The following is a 16,450-nucleotide window of genomic DNA, read 5'->3' on the forward strand; positions in this document are numbered from 1 at the left end:
GTCTGGAGCATCTTCTTCATCAGAAATCAGCATGCAGCATTTTTAAAACTTTAACACAAGTATAGTTTACATAGCTGAAGCACAACACAATCTTACATTTCTGACAGTGGAAGAACAAGGATATCGATGAGGACACAGAGGAAGAGGACGAGGAGTGAGGCTGTGTAGAGGAGGCATTAGGAGGGAAAACAGAGGAAGCGGCTGAAGAGGATGGAGATATATACCAATTTCCATCACTCCATCATCATCAGGCAATGGTTTGGAATCCACAACAAGTTGCTGATGGAGTTTCTGTCACCCTACTTTCCTTAACTCCATGAAATAATTTTTTTCTCAGCATGGAGAAGTAAAGTATATGACCATCAACTGCATAAACAGATGACACTTCTGGCTACCAGGGATGCAGTGTGTGATGATATCACAGCAGAGGCTGGATAAGACACTTTATAAGATTATTCCACACATTGCAGTGCAAGAGAAGATATTCCTTGTGATGTAGGTGACAGTTTGTGGGCCAACAGTTAGAAATTTAAGGAGGTTTAGGATTACAACATTCTTATTGTCTTTGAAATGTTGAGGAGAATTTGAGAAATGAACCAAAGTGACTGAAAAAAACAATGTTAAAAGAGTCGGGACGTTCTCACAAATAAAATATATAAAGTTCTATAAAATACTTACTCAGGGTACATTATTACAATGAAAAAGTAACAAAAAAATCACAAGTTTTACAATTATGCACTACTTTGTGCGAATCAGTTATAACAAATTCAATTGAAAATACATTAATGTGTAAAAAATATATATATATAAAACAGTGTAAGGTAGAGTAGAGAGAGGATTATCTGCCCAGGAACAACAGAGGCAAGGCAAAACAAAAACAACAACCTGCCTGAAACAAATACATTTCTGAGTAACTTTTTGCATACAAGATCCTGGTTGAGAGAGTGTGTGTGTATACATAAATACATTATCTGTTTGCATCACACTGTATGTGTGGGTGATGAGTTGAAGCTGGGAGGCTGTTTGTAGTGAAAACAGTGAGAAAGATGACACAAAGAGGAAACTAAAAACAGACTGCTCTTTGAAGTGGAGAATGAACGATTCCACCCAAACCAGCCATACATTGATATATCTGCCATCATATTTGATTAATAGTGAAGATAATGTGTGAACGTGAAGGCCATAAATTGTGGTATTGATGGCCCGAAGGCACTGGGAAATTTCCTGTGTCTTAAGTGGATGAGGTGGTGGTGCATACAGGAAGGGGATCAGCATAAGTGAAGTTCAGCGAGAGGCGTGTTGCAGCTATAGGATCGTGCAGAAAGGTGCCTTCAGTGCAAATTGAGGTCAGTTTCAGCCGAGTGGCCCTTTCAGCTTTGATCCTTCAGCCGAATGGGATAAAAGACATCCTGCTTCCCTTGTTAAGGAGAACCGGGAGTCGGGCGGAGAAGTTGTGCGTGTGAGGGTGTGTGTGTGCGTGCGTGTGTGCGTATGTTTGAGTGTGGTTTAATGGCGAAAAAATCTTTTATCTTTCATTACACAAAGATAATCTATTTTCATCTCTCACCTCTCCACTGGTAAACTCCTCTAATTATCCCCCACCCTTGCTTTTTTCAGCTTGTATAAACCCTAATGGGCATTACTATTATCCTTGCTTTGTCTGTCTATCTGTTCTTCCCTGTCTCCTCTCTCTCTCTTCTGTCCTATTGCTTTGCAGTGTATTCAAAATCTGAACTTTGATCCTCCCACGAACTGTCAGATTCTGGACCTGAGGCCCGAAGCAATTAGCTGTTTGCACGCATTTGAGCTTTCACATGTGAATTGTTTCAATCACAGTTTTGATTTGATTTATGTATTTCAAACAACATAAAAAAAAATGCTTGTTTGGACTTGATTCATTTTGGTACAGTAAAATATAGGCCTGGAAAAAACAGTACTAAAAAAACCAAAACAACCAAAGTACGGTTTTGTACTTTTAATAATTTTACAGTTCTTTAACAGCTGAAGTTTAATGTAGATCTGATCCAAACTATACATGTCCAATTTTAGTGTATAATCAGTTGATTACTTTCTTATAGTTAAAAGCAAAATTGCCATTTCTACCCTCTAAGTTTTATTTGAAAAGATCCAGTAAAATTCTGTGCCATGTTATTTTGATGTATTAAAACTTATTATCAAATGATAGCAATAAGGCAGTGGAGAGTTTTTTTTTTTTTTTTTTTTTTCCAGAGAGATACTCTCCTCCCTCTACCTGTTTCTGTGAGATGTCAGTCAGCTTTTTATAATTGCAGACTGAGGGGGGAATTTCTTTACCTGGTCTTCTGATGAAGTTAACTGTAAACAAATTTGATTCAACCAGACCATTGTTTTCAAGACAAAGTTTTTAAGAGAGTTAGCATGTTCGTTGTTAAATAAACAGCCTAGTGTAGACAAATAACACTGATAATCAAGCTAATAACTTAGCTAATATGTGGGCATGTTTGACTCTCTAAGTTACTTCATGAGCAAGAAAATGGCATCAAAACAATACTCTTCAGCGGATTCAGTTTTATGTCGGTAATCAAACAAAATTTGTTATTTATTTGTTCACCTTGTTTTAAATACCAAGTTTCTGGCAGAACTTTATTGTTTTAGCTGAGGTCAAATTAAAAGATCTTTAATTGAGATCTTTAATCTCAATACTTCAATCTGAAGTGAACTTTTATCATCTTGAATATGTCATTGACTTATTTTTGGAGCTACAAACTGAAATGACAGCAAGACGGCACAAAGAATTTCTTTATTTTTACCATCAATTTTCTTCTGCCAATAAAGTTTTCCATGATTGTTGTCCTGTTGGGCCCATTGTCTAACATGTAACGGGGTAACAGTTAAGGGGTGAACAATATAAAGACCGAAAATAATTTTCAACATTTCTTATTTTTTATAAAAATGTAAAATAAAACATTACAAAGGAAGTATCAATTTTATTTTGTTTTAATACGTTTTTCTATTTTGTCATTTATTTAAATTAATTTCTTATAACAACCAAAAATCTTGGCAGAATAAAGGTAATTGTAAATGTACATCTGTGAGTGTGCATTTACAATTATAGTTATTCACTATAGTAAAATAACTATATTTTACTGGATGGAGGAAATCCTCAGATTTAATGGGAAAATATTAATATTTTTGTTCTAATTGCAGAAAATATAATGTGTCACCTGAATGTTTTACAGAATCAGCAGTTTACAGACTTTGACTATTAAGTCAGGATCCTGCTTTTATTTTCTCTTGTGTTATTTCTTTATGAATTTGTAAATCAACCTTTGCCTATTTGTAATATTCTTTTATATTCTCTGTGGTGCATGGTCAGTTCAACAACGTTGTAAGCACATTTTTGTTTCAATCAATCATATTATTTGTTTCCACCCAGTGACATAAACATGTGGTTATATTTATAGGAAAACTTTAATTATAAATCACTATAATAGCTTATTGGCAACAAGGAATCACACTAACTTTAGTTTTGTTTTTCTTGTATTTTTCCTTAGAACTTGAAATGAGCAGCACAAACTGTATTTGTGTTTCTGTTTACTGTTATTGTCAGATTATGTCAAAACACATGACAGTGTGTTCATCTGGCCACTCCTGCCATTTTGTAATGTTCTCCTGTGTCAGAGGGCTTGGACTGGGCAGCGCATAATAAGATTGGTTTTCTTTTCACTTTGATTGTCAGGGAATAATGGGGAATGTTCGTCCACAAAAGACAACACTGTGTCACAGTGAATTCTTCAGCCCAAATCAATATACGTAAAGGGCATGTGGTTATGTAACCTCCAAAATTATTATGAGCCAACAGAAACTTGCTGGTAGTTGTTTTGGTCTCATGTTTGAAGACATTAAGGGCAAACCCAGATAAAATCAAATAGGTTGTAATGTAAAACCATCGATAAATATAGTACAATCAAATTGAACGTGACATTTTGGCATTTTAACCACATGTCTTAATAAATCATAAAAACACGTACGTTGAAATACCAAGATGTTTAATCTGATGGACAACAACAAGGTTCATTCTTTTGAATTAAAATGTTTGGGACAAATTGCAACAAATAAATAAAATACCCAGAGTCTGTTGTGACCGTTCTGTTTAAAGTAAGACTGCATGATTAACATCAATAGTGGCTAATGTTAGTCATTTTTTTAACATATTGGCATTTCTCATTTTGACTTCTTCCTTTGTCTTTGACTTTCTGGTCCTGACAAAACGACTTCAAAGAATTTCTTCTCACTGGAAACCAAAACAAAACCCCCATGCTCCATATGTCTTGCCATATGGAGCATATATGGCAAGACAGAAGTACGGACTCAAACACAATAGAACTCAGGAACAAAGAGGTAGTAATAGAGGACCACTTTCCTGTGTTTGACACAAGACAAGCGAAGGCAAAGTGGGCCTGCGTGTTCCTCATTTATTTATTCTGGTCAGAGTAGTGTTAGTAAGTGTGGAAACAAAGAGAAACGTCAGTGCAGGGAAAAAGTTCATATAGTCAATCCATCAGACACGAAATAAGATGTACAGTGATATGTCAGAGTCTGGAATGAGATGTGCCTGCCCGTCCTGAGGAGTGGGAGGATGCAAATGACGTAGGTGTAATGAAACAGAGCTACAAACAAATCTTGAAGAGATAATCTGGCCTGATGTGACATTATGAGAATAACTGGCAGCCTTTCAGCATGAGTGTGTGTTTGAACAAAGACAATCTTTTAATCAGTAAACACTGCGTCAATAAGAAAGTAAGAGAGCAGGATGCTTCCTCTGGGAGGACTAAGAAAATACCAGAGCTAATGTTCAATCACCTGATGTGAAGATGCAAATCTGCACAGTAGTGATGACTCACAGACTCGGGGAACAACAACAAAAAATGCAAAGTATTCAATTTTGAAATAAGTTCTATAACAAGGCGTGATTGGTTTTTACAGAATAATTACTGGACAAACAAAGGTCAATATAAATTACAGCTCTGCCCAAATTTTTAAAATGGACCAACCCTTCAAGAGAAACAGGTGGATCCCTCACGCCCTAACAGACAAAACGCAGCTTCAACTGACTCATGATCTATTTTTTCCATTCGGTCGTCCAGCAGTTTTAGAAAAGGGAGACGAATTCAGAAGCTACGTTGCATAATGAGGCAAGTCAGAACAGCAGGCGATCTCTCCAGCCTTGTAAAATAATCTACTCTGACAGCCTCGTCACAAAAAACGCCTCGCTCACTCAACTGAGGAACAGGCTGTTCCCTATCATGAGTTGCTGCTCTGTTAAGTATGAAATGAACAAGGAACAAGATGTTCCTCGGTTTAATGAAGCAATAAAAATGTTTAATCATCTGATGAAATTTAAAAAAAAAAAAAAAATCTACATATAATGCCTTTAAATCACACACCATTAAACTTATGGAGTAATTATCATTATCTTCCTCTAAATCTGGGTCCTGCCCCCTGACCTCCGAAGCCAAGAAAGAGCAGAGCAATGCAGACCTCCCTCTCTCCACCCACTTGGACCAGCTCCTCCAAGGGAATCCCAATTAAATAACCAAGTCTGTAGAATACAGGATAGTCAGAAAATGTGCTTCATGCCTTGATGAACAATTGTACAATCTTAAATGGTGACATTTTCTTTTATATATTCTAAGAAATAATACACTAGCTCAACTTAAAAAATTAAGTTAACCCAGATACTTTTAGCGTGCACCTAATATCTGTAGCCGACTTAATTTAAAAATCAAACATTTTTGTAAATATTAACTATTTCTTTTTTTATTTTATTTTTGATGTATTCTATTCAGAAAAGCCTCTGCAAATCCAAAATAACACTCCAATTTAAATAAATATAGCTGCCAATTTTATCTTTTCTTTTCACATTGTATGGGTAATCTTATGCTTTCTGTACATTTTTGGAATGCTTGTTGTAAAAGGAATAGTCACTGGAAAGTTTTAAAATGGTTTCCATTTTAATTCAGTTCCTTGCATTCTTTGAAAATTTCTGTTTCCTTAGTGTGGTGCCTTCCTTCAGCAGAGGGAGGGTCTAACCTAAACAGTTTGTCCATCCATTACTGGAAAACACAGAGACACACAGGGCAGACAAACATGCATGCATACAATCACATTTAAGGACAAGTTAGAGAGAACAATTAACTTAAGACTCACGTGTGCTGTGGTGGCGCAGGGGTTAAGCATAACCCACATATGGAGGCCTTAGTCCTCAACGCAACCGTCGCAGGTTTGATTCCCGGCCTTGGCAAACTTTTCTACATGTCTTCCCCCTTCTCTCATTACCCACTTTCCTGTCAATTAACTGTCAAATAAAGGCCACTAGAGACAAAAAAAAATTATGAATAAGACTCACGTAGGCTGTGGGAGAAAGCCTGACCTGAGAACATAGACTCAGGTCAGGTTTTACACCCAGGACCTTCTTACTAGGCAACAGTATGACTGTGCCTGAACAAAGAAATCCAGCTTTAACATTTAGCATGTAATGTTGTTAAAAAAATATTTTTCCTCTCGCAAATTTCTTTTCCCGTTTTTTTTTCCCCCTTCGGTCAAACCTAAATATTTCAGATAACAAGTTACAAAAATGTAAAAATTTTTCACTGATCAGTGGAAGATACCATGTGTAGCCAGTCTTATTAGCTATAACAGTTCGCAATGATGGAAAAAACAACCAACTATTAAATTACACAACAGTCATGCACACAGCAGTGAAAACATTCAGAAAGTTTGCATAAACTGCTGGGGCAGTTATTGAATCTATGTGTTTCATTACAGGAAATGTACTGTTGAATGTAATATGCCCTGAGAAGCTATTCTAGGTGTTCCAGTGAAAACTTCTTCCTGATTCCCTAAACTGTGATCATTCTGATTACTGTTGTCTGCAGGTGAGACACTGCTGGCTCGGAAGTACTGTTGATGGTCTGGGTTAATTAACAGGCATCAACAAAATTCCATGACCTGCTAAGACGTCAATTCAACTCCTCTGAAAATACACAATGATGAACAAAGTTTAATGTTTGTATGAGGAAAATGTGTAAGTTCTTGCTATGATGAAATGAAATTCCTGTTACAATACAACATTAAATACATTAAATCACTTACTAAAAGTCATTAGAAATATAAGGCTTATATATCTTTTAGAGGCCATTTTGATATGTATTCTTCTTCTTGATATAAAAGAGTCTCCGTCATCTGGGAGGGGGGAAGAGGTAGAAAGATTTGACTATAAATCAGTGCAAGAATTATCAAGTCAAAGATCAGACAACACATCTAAAAAGAAATTACATTCACGTGTGAATTAGATGTCTAAATTTACTTAGTCATCTTGTAAATATCAATCATTGTCAACAGGAGCCAACAATGACAAATGGCAGTTGTATGCATTGGAATAAGTGGAAAAAATAGAAGAAAATTCCCAGCTTTATCTCTTATTCTGCACTTAATTAGCTTCAGCGTCCTCCCAACCAACTTCCTATTTGCTTCTGCAGCAGGAAATGGAATGTGATTCATTTTCATCTGTTATTACATTTCATAAGTACACCTTTCAGTATTTGTATAGATAAATGATCCTATTTATCCGATAATGAGTTTAGCAGCAGCAGCAGCAGAAAACTTTGCAGCTTCGCATATGCACGCACTCGTACATTAAAGTACAGATGCACAACGAAGGCAGAGAAAGACTCACGCAAGTTTTCAAGTATAGTTGGGAATTCTGCATCGTACAAAAGAGATTTGCGTAAATGTGTTTGGTTTACACAAACACTCAGGGAGTGACGTATAAGATTTTTATTTTCTTTCAACACAAACGCTGCCCTTGGCCTCTTCGTAAGGCAAGAGGTTTTTCTTAAATGTCTAGCATCCCATCAGACCTGTTTCAGTTCATAATGAAGCGGCGGTTGGATTGTTATCAGAGAGCCAAACAAAGACTGGATTGAGTCATGCTTGTACCTCGGAAAGATGCCCATTAACATGGGATCAAGCTGCACAGCTCGCACGTCAGGTGTAAACTGTCAGCAAGACAAAAAAAAAAAAAAAAAAAAAAAAATACCATTAGAATTTTATTTCCTGGATAAAGTCATAAAAAACTGTCAGATAAATGTTTACACAATGATTCAATGTGCCCTGTGGTTTCATGTTACAAATAAACACCACAGATCACAACACATTGTTATATTGTTGTTTTACTTTCACAGTTCAAGTCTGTGAAGGCTAAATGTTATGAATAGCGGATGAAACATGATTTACACTTAAGGTGTTTGAAATCAAACATATGAACTTCTACAGATTTTAAAGCTGCAACCAGCACAAATAAAGTCACAATAACCCTCTCCAGACTTTGATTGAATCTATTTGGAATATCTCATGGACAGGTCTCATTAAACATGTTCATTTTGATTTAAAAACTGTAGTTGAGATCTGACAGGGGTATTTTTCAACCCTTAAGATTTTTTTTGTTTCACTAAATTGCTTGCTTGATGTGTAAAATGATTTTAAATCACTTGGTAAGATACAAAGAAAATGAGTTCTGGTCAGGTGAGGACAAGGTTTACATAAATCTCAAAAAAATTATTTCTATGTGTTGAGAGTCAAGTCTCATCTTATATGCAGGCTTAATAAATATGAACAAGCATATAAGTCTCACTGAAGTATATAAAATGATGCACTTTGGCGTATAAAATAACATGATTCAGACAACTCAATTTAATGCAACAAAATAAGACAAGGAACTACAACAGAGTGCATGACAATAATCCTATGGATGTGGTGATGCAGTGCTGCATGATACTGTGCAATGAGACATAATACAATACAATCCGATACAATACAAAACAATGCAATGTGAAAAAAATATTAGTATAAGAAGGCAGTATCATGCAGTCCAGTACAGTACAATGCAAACAACATGCACAATGCAACACAATAAGATGTGCTGTTGTATAGCACAACAAATTACAGAGAAGTGCAATACAGTTCAATACACAATACTCTGAAATTGAGCATATTATAATGTGGTAAGGTGTGATAAGATAGAACACACTAAGATAAATTTAATATAATAAAAAATGTGATACAGTATGATATATGAGGCAATGTTGCAACAAAACACTATGTAGTTATGTTATGTGATACAGTACTGTTACATATCATTGTATAGTAATACTGTACAATATTGTGCAATTTAACATGATCTAGTATAATACAAATTTCACACAATATTGAATACAATTTGATCAAATGAAATACAAATAAAAATTATTTGAAGAAATATATGTATAGTATTGTGTTGCTCGTGAAATGTAACAATATTATACGACAAAATATACTGCTATGAAATGCAATACGACAGTAGTCAAAGCGATCTACAACACAATGAAATATGTTAATACCACCTGATATAACTAAATATGATACATTTTTATTGTAAGGATGACTGAAAAACAGAAATAAAGTGATGAGAATTTGTTTGTTTTTAACTTAAAACAGGTCCATTTAAAAATTACATGTGTTCAAAGCATATTTCTTTTGGTCCTTATAATCAGACAATTTTCAACTAAACTTTTTGTTGTGAAAAAAAAATGCACATGGAACAGTGAACTGCTAATAAGAAATCCAGTGTGAATAATCTTTCTCTAATCTAAATCCACTCAAACACGGCCTACTCTACCACTTCGTTGTACAAAGCACCAAGCTAAAGTTTCAGCAGAGAGGCTGTGTGGTCCTGGAGTCTCCTGCCATTAGTTTGTTTACAGAAGTTGAAGCTGTGAGCTAGTGAGTGCCTTGTGCCTTAGGCCGGAATTCCATTACAGTGGCTCATGCAAGCATGCACAGGCACACTCTGCAATGCTGTTGTCTTTCAAAACAATACATGCAAACCAGACAGTGTCAAACCAGTGCCACCTAATTCAGTTTATCTTGTGTAAAAACCCATCCTGCTCCACTATGCACATAGTTCCTCTTTAACTGCTATTTTTCCTACGCATCCATATTCCAGAGATCCTTTGTCCTTCAACTTTGAATATAATCTACCTAATCAAATTCAATCAAACCACTAAAACAGAGAACAGCCTTGGTGAAAGCATGGATGAAAAGTAGAGGCTTTGTCAATGAGGTCGTGTAAACTCCAGGTGATAGCTGTTGCACACTGAAATGAGCCGTTACTCGTACATTTGAATGTACAGGTGAGATGTCTCTAACTGATAGTATTGGTCTGACACTAATAGTGGGCTAGTGTGCGTGGTATACAAATGAGTAATCATCGGATTGCTGCAGCCAACTGCCACACAGAAGTTCACCTCGAAACAGGTTCGCTCCCAGAGGTAATGACATTTTCGCGTGATTGATGAGATGACACATGTGTAATTACTTATGGGGTGGGAGGCTAATTTAAAGTTTTTAAAGTATGATGAAAATGGACAAATATGCAGGAATATTGTACAAAAGGTCAAGCCTAAATCAGTTGAGTGAAATCCTAAGAGCCACTTTGTCTGAAAAACGTCTCAGCTTTCAGCTGACAAAGAAAGGAATGTATTTTGATTCCGAGCACATATATGAACTGAATACACTGAAATGGGAGTGATTATGTGAGGCCAAAGGTTTTTGAGGTGTGTAGATTGTACTAAAAAGGCAGTCCTTGCAATAAAGTGGCTGATAAGAATGCTGCTATGATTTCATTTTAGAAGGTAAACGTCTTTACTACATATCACTAAGTGTTCCTTATATTGACATAGGCCTTGGTTTTCAAAAGAAACACTCCTGAGCCGGTAATGAACATGTTATATCTTGTTTAAACAGTTTTTATAGTTGATAGACAACCTGTCCCCGCCTAGAAACAAGAAACACTTCCAAAGCTGATTCCTCTTTGTTCTTGAAGTTGGACATCAGTTTCACTGCTCTAGACTAGACCAAACTTTTAGATCAACATATAAAAGTTGCTAAGTATGGTGGAGGATCTGTGACTTTGATCCAAATATAGACAGGGTAATGATCCAAAACATTAGATCAAGTCAACAGACAAATGGGTTCACCAGATACAAAATGCATCTCCTTACATGCTCATCTCAGTCACCAGGCCTAAATTCTACATCAAACCTGTAATCTGAAGTGAGAGCGTTGCAGCTGACTCAGGATTCTGGGTGATCCAAGTAGATTTTGCAGAATTATGATGAAAGATCTCTCTCTCTCTCTCCCTCTGTATGCACCAACTTTGATTAATTTTATAAAATGTTAGCATTAAATGCTGTATTATTTGTACAAGGAGATAATTCCTAAGATTAAGAGCAGCATACTCGTGCCACCAAAAAGTTTTGACAACTGTTGGGATTTTTTTTTTGTAAATGACACTTAAAATAAATTTCCATTTTCTTAAGCGTTTTTGTTGTGAGGTGATGCTGTCAACAAAAAAACAAAACAAAAACATTTTAAAACATTTCACAAGTTTGTTTTATCACAAGTGCAAATAAATGCTATCAGTGACTACATAACATGCTTAAATAAAACTTTGATTTGTTTGTTTTTTTTCACTTTTCTTTTGATTTCCAAGAGCTGTTGGCCACCTTGCTTCACTGTGAAACGATAATAAAACTGTCAATTTATTCATGTCAAGGTGAATGCTTAGTCATTTGTACAAAGCTCAAAGTTGGACAGCGTGCAGACACACCATGGACTAATGGCTGCAGCAGCAGTTGGAATCGGGTTTCTCTGAATTCTCTTTGCGCCTTACGATGTCTGAGGTTGTTGAACACATTTTATGAACAAAAGTCAGATTTTATGAACCAATCCCTCTAATTGTTGCAGATTACATTAAAAGGGCTTGTTAAATTTTGTGATTTGATTTATTTGACTCAAGAAAGGATAGTGTGTACAGATTTGTTGGTCGGTGTTTAGTTTTAACTTTATTTTGTAATAAAATTATTACTTCAGTTAGTGCACCTTTAAATTATATTAAATGTTAAACTAACACTACTACTGCTACAAGCTACAATGCTTTTACATGTGTTTCTAAGTTGGTACCATTCCTTTAGAAATGATTTATTGTGCATGTTACGTATTCTAATTACATTAGAGAGATACAGTTTACTGTGTCAATAAATCAACCTTATTAAACTTTAATTTCAAAGTCCAAACGGTAGGTGTATCTCGAGAACACCAGTGAATTGAAAACGCATGATGCAAAATTTATTTCAAGTATTCAGATTAATATTTCATTTAAGATGGCACCTTGTAAGACCAATCCAAAAAAAGGTTGAGAATTTATATGTAATCTTTTTAGCAAATCAAACATATAAAAATCAAACAGCATCATAAAGACCAACAACAACAACAAAAAAACAGACGAGAATTTCACAAACAAGGTTGTGGAAAGTTTAAAGGATTAGCCTATAAATTAATATCCCAAACTTTTAATGTCTCACTGAATCCTGTCTGGTCAAACTGAACATGGAAATAATCAAATTTTATGAATGATTGTTAAAAAGAAAGATAATGCTTGGAAGGGAAAAAAAATCCTGTTTTAAGTTTTCCACAAGCCATAACAAAGACTGAAAATGTAACAGACTAAATCCTGATCACGCACACCACACCATCTTTGCAGTGAATTAATTAAATATTAAATAACAAATTATGTAAATGCTCTCTAGAATTAATAAAACATTTTTGAACTGAATTTAACTGAAAGGTGATAGTGCCAAAATCAAGCTGTGCCTTTCTTTCGTAGACACAGGAAAGCTGGTGTCTTGATGGAATGATGGAAAATTGGATGGAGTTAAACATAGAGCTATACTGGAAGAAAAAAGGTCAAAGTCTGCAAAAGTTATGAAAATGGGACAGATGTTTTCCTTTCAGCAGAACAATGACACTAAGCATACAGCTAGAGCCATATATGCTTTTTGTGTGCTTTGGAATTTCTGTGCTGATTTTTTTTTTTTTTTTTGCGAATTGATAAAACCTGGTTAGCTCTTGAATTGTTACAAAATAAAGCTGTATTTCCCTCAGCCCACTGGCTGCAATGTTGACATGTTGAGATGCCATGAGAGCTAAATTCTGAACATCATGGCATGGAGTACATCCCAGTTTCCATGTCTGGCATATAACCATTCATTTTAGTTTTTAAAGTGGTTATATTGATCCTGTGTCGAGGGAGAGGGATAATCAGTAGCATAGCATCATGACCTGTTTGTTCTGAAGATCCTGCTGCTTCCACTTCTCTTCCTAACATGGAGCCTCCTCACCCTGACTCTCATACTGTTAGGAGGAACCACAGAGCTCTGTTAAGTTAAAGCACATCTTCTGAAATTGGGATGTTTTTCCTCCAACAGATTTCAGAGGAATCACCTCAAACTAGGTGTTGGACTGGATTTTATTTCAATGCCATTTGTAAATGTTAGCTTCTCATTTTCAACAGTGGTGCTATAAAGATTGAAAAAAGTTATTGTTTTGGAGAAAGTATCAACATCAATATTTCCACTAAATAAAAGCAAAAAAAAAAAATGATAGAGGAAAAGCCTCTCAGACTCTGAGCTCAAAGCAAGATGCCACAGAGCAATAAAACTATTATTTTTGAATTAGACAATTTAATTTCACATAGTTATCTCGGTAGAAGCAATTTGTTTGTTAAATACCTAAAGAAACATATTTACCGTGTTTGATGTTTGTTGTGAATGACGGATGAACGAGATAATTAGTCCAAGTTTGTCGTTTATTGAACGTTCAGAAACTGCAGCGGCTGTGATGCGCCACAGCAAAGGTAAAACAACCCGAACAGAAGATCATCTCACCTTTTTACTCTCTCTGTCGTTCAAGCACACCCGTTGCCGTGGCAACCGCTCGCTCCTCGAGCCGAGCACAGATTACGTTTAAAACATTTAGTCCGTTACAATATCAGGTTTTCAAGCTTGTTATTTCAGTGATTCTTGAGAATAGGGACAAAACAGGTCCTATGGATAAAGCACAAAATTTGAATAAAATATATTTTTTTCAAATATCTGACTAAACTAACCTGGGTCATAGCAGCAAACACCAAGAAAATATACATTGTTGTGCTCACATGACCCAGGTCATAGACATAAATCCGTAGACTCCTCATGTAGCGCTGAGTCGTACGTAACAGCGTCCGCCATCTTCTGTGTGGCAGCAGGGCGATCGGAGCTCTTTAAGTCCTGTGCTGTGTGGACTTGTTTCAACCGTTTTACGAAACAAACTGGATTCATTGGCATTACCTTTCACAGGTAAGGATGAAAGATCAGAATTACTTGACATTGCAGAAATTCGCTTCTAAACAACCGAAAAATATTTCCTATGTAGTTTAATTGGCCCGAAATAACTGCTGATTGTTAGCGTAGGAGCTAACGTTTTCATACTGTTTTCTAATGAGATAGCTGATGAAAAACCGCTGTTAGAGGAGAAGTTAATTAAAAACCAGAGGATTTTTTTATATGTATTTTCTATTACACTTTTGGATAATTTCTCTTTTATCCTTGGCTTTAGCCTGTGAACCAGGACGTCTCAGAAGTCATTGGAGTTCTCCCAGTGTGACCAGCAGACTGAAGCCCTGCCTGTGACCAGTGTTCCCAGCAGTGGCGCAACTGCACATTATTCAGGTGGATGCGAAAACATAAATCGCCCCCCCCAGGGAAGGAACTTCAGGGTGAAGGATCGACGCTCAAACCCCCCACCCCCCACCCCCGAGGCGACGCTACGTGAAGTGTAAAACTCGCTACATTTACCTCGTTGTGTGCGAGAGGTGAAGGAGCGTGAGGCGCGTATGGGAAAAACATAATCGGCGCGTCGCCCCCTCCAGACGGGGTTTTGGCGCCCCCTCTGGTGCTGCGTTGCATACGCTGCATACCCACTTTTTGCACCTCTGGTTCCCAGTATAATAAATAAATGTTTTATTCTTTCATTGTTTGTGTATTTTAAAATATCTCAATCTGAAGTATTAGTGTATTAATACAGCTTATGTAATGGAATAAGAATAATTTACTCTGTTAGAATTATTTTCACTCTTTGCTGTCTATAGCAGAGTTGACATACTGTAATACATGTCTTTTTCTCTGGAAAAAAGTAAGAAAAATATGTAGTTTAATGTTTGACAATGACTGATTTATAAATCAAAAGTCATTTCTCAATGTATAAAAAAATAAATACAAGAAAATTATTTGTTTCTTGTCTTGAAATGTTAAATGTACATTAAATTATGGAATTATGTAAATATGTTCTTTAAACACTGTAAAAGTGTGTCTGTTCATCAGTGCGCCGATTTATGTTTTTCGCATCCACCTGAATAATGTGTAGTTGCGCCACTGATTTTACTCACTAGTTTGTCACCACCTTCAGTTCTGTGTCAACTCCGTCAGATGGAGTTTTGTTGTTTTTTGTTTTAAATAATATGTATTTTGTTTCTTGAGAAGCATTTGTCTAAAATGAGTAGATATATCACTAATAGGGTATTTTAAAAATCATTTTTTTACTTATTTTTGTCAGTTGGTGATGACAAAGTTCTGGGTCAAGTCAATTAAAAATGTAATTAAAAAAAAGATGTTGCCTCTGGGAGCCTGCACCTTAGCATCTTTATATTTCCAAAACATTATTTGTCATATTTGCATACATAAGGTTGAGAAATAATAATAATAATAAAAAAGGGAAATTAAAACCCATTTTGTCCCTATTCTCAAGAATCACTGATTTATTTTGCGATTATTAATAAGCCTCTCATGAACACAGCGGTGGTTGATTAGTTAATTTTAAACTCCTGCTCTGCTAGTTATTTTGATAATGGAACCGAAATGCACAGAATTGCGCAACACCTTGTTGAAACAATAATCACTGAGATTATTTTTGTTGGGTCATTAATTTGAAAACGTTTTGTTGACTTTTTGTTGTTGTTGTTCTTTAATAAAGTTATGAACGTTTTGATAAGGAATCATCAGAGGACGTGCTGGTCTCAGCATCCTGGCGGCGTTCAGTTTGGCATCTAATGCAGAGATGGACTCAAAACCTTGCGCGATCGACGTATCGCACCCCTGCTCTCATGGCTGCACAGTGAACCCACTGACTTTTTACAGCAGACAGCCGCTCCACTTTCTTGCAGGTACCCCTGCTAAATCTTTTAGGGGTACGCAGTACCCTGCCGTACCCCCCTACTTTCACCCCTGGTTATGAATAATTGCAAGGCACTCACCTTGAAAGAGCCAAGAAATTTGTTGACTTCGCCTTATGAGAGTGTTTTATATTTTACAAAAAAAAAAACAAGTGTAATAGGCAATGAACAGCATTGCAACTGATTTTAAGCTGCAAAAACTCTAAAACATGGGCTGTGAAAATATATTGATGTTGGTCTTTTCCTTCGTCACTTGTTATTGCAGAGTATATTCAAACTTTGATGAGTCACCGAATAGACCTTTGCTACATACCATACACCTAA

This window comes from Poecilia mexicana, unplaced genomic scaffold, assembly GCF_051168715.1.
Source record: "Poecilia mexicana isolate PSO_F unplaced genomic scaffold, ASM5116871v1 scaffold_4, whole genome shotgun sequence".
Lineage (NCBI taxonomy): Eukaryota > Metazoa > Chordata > Actinopteri > Cyprinodontiformes > Poeciliidae > Poecilia > Poecilia mexicana.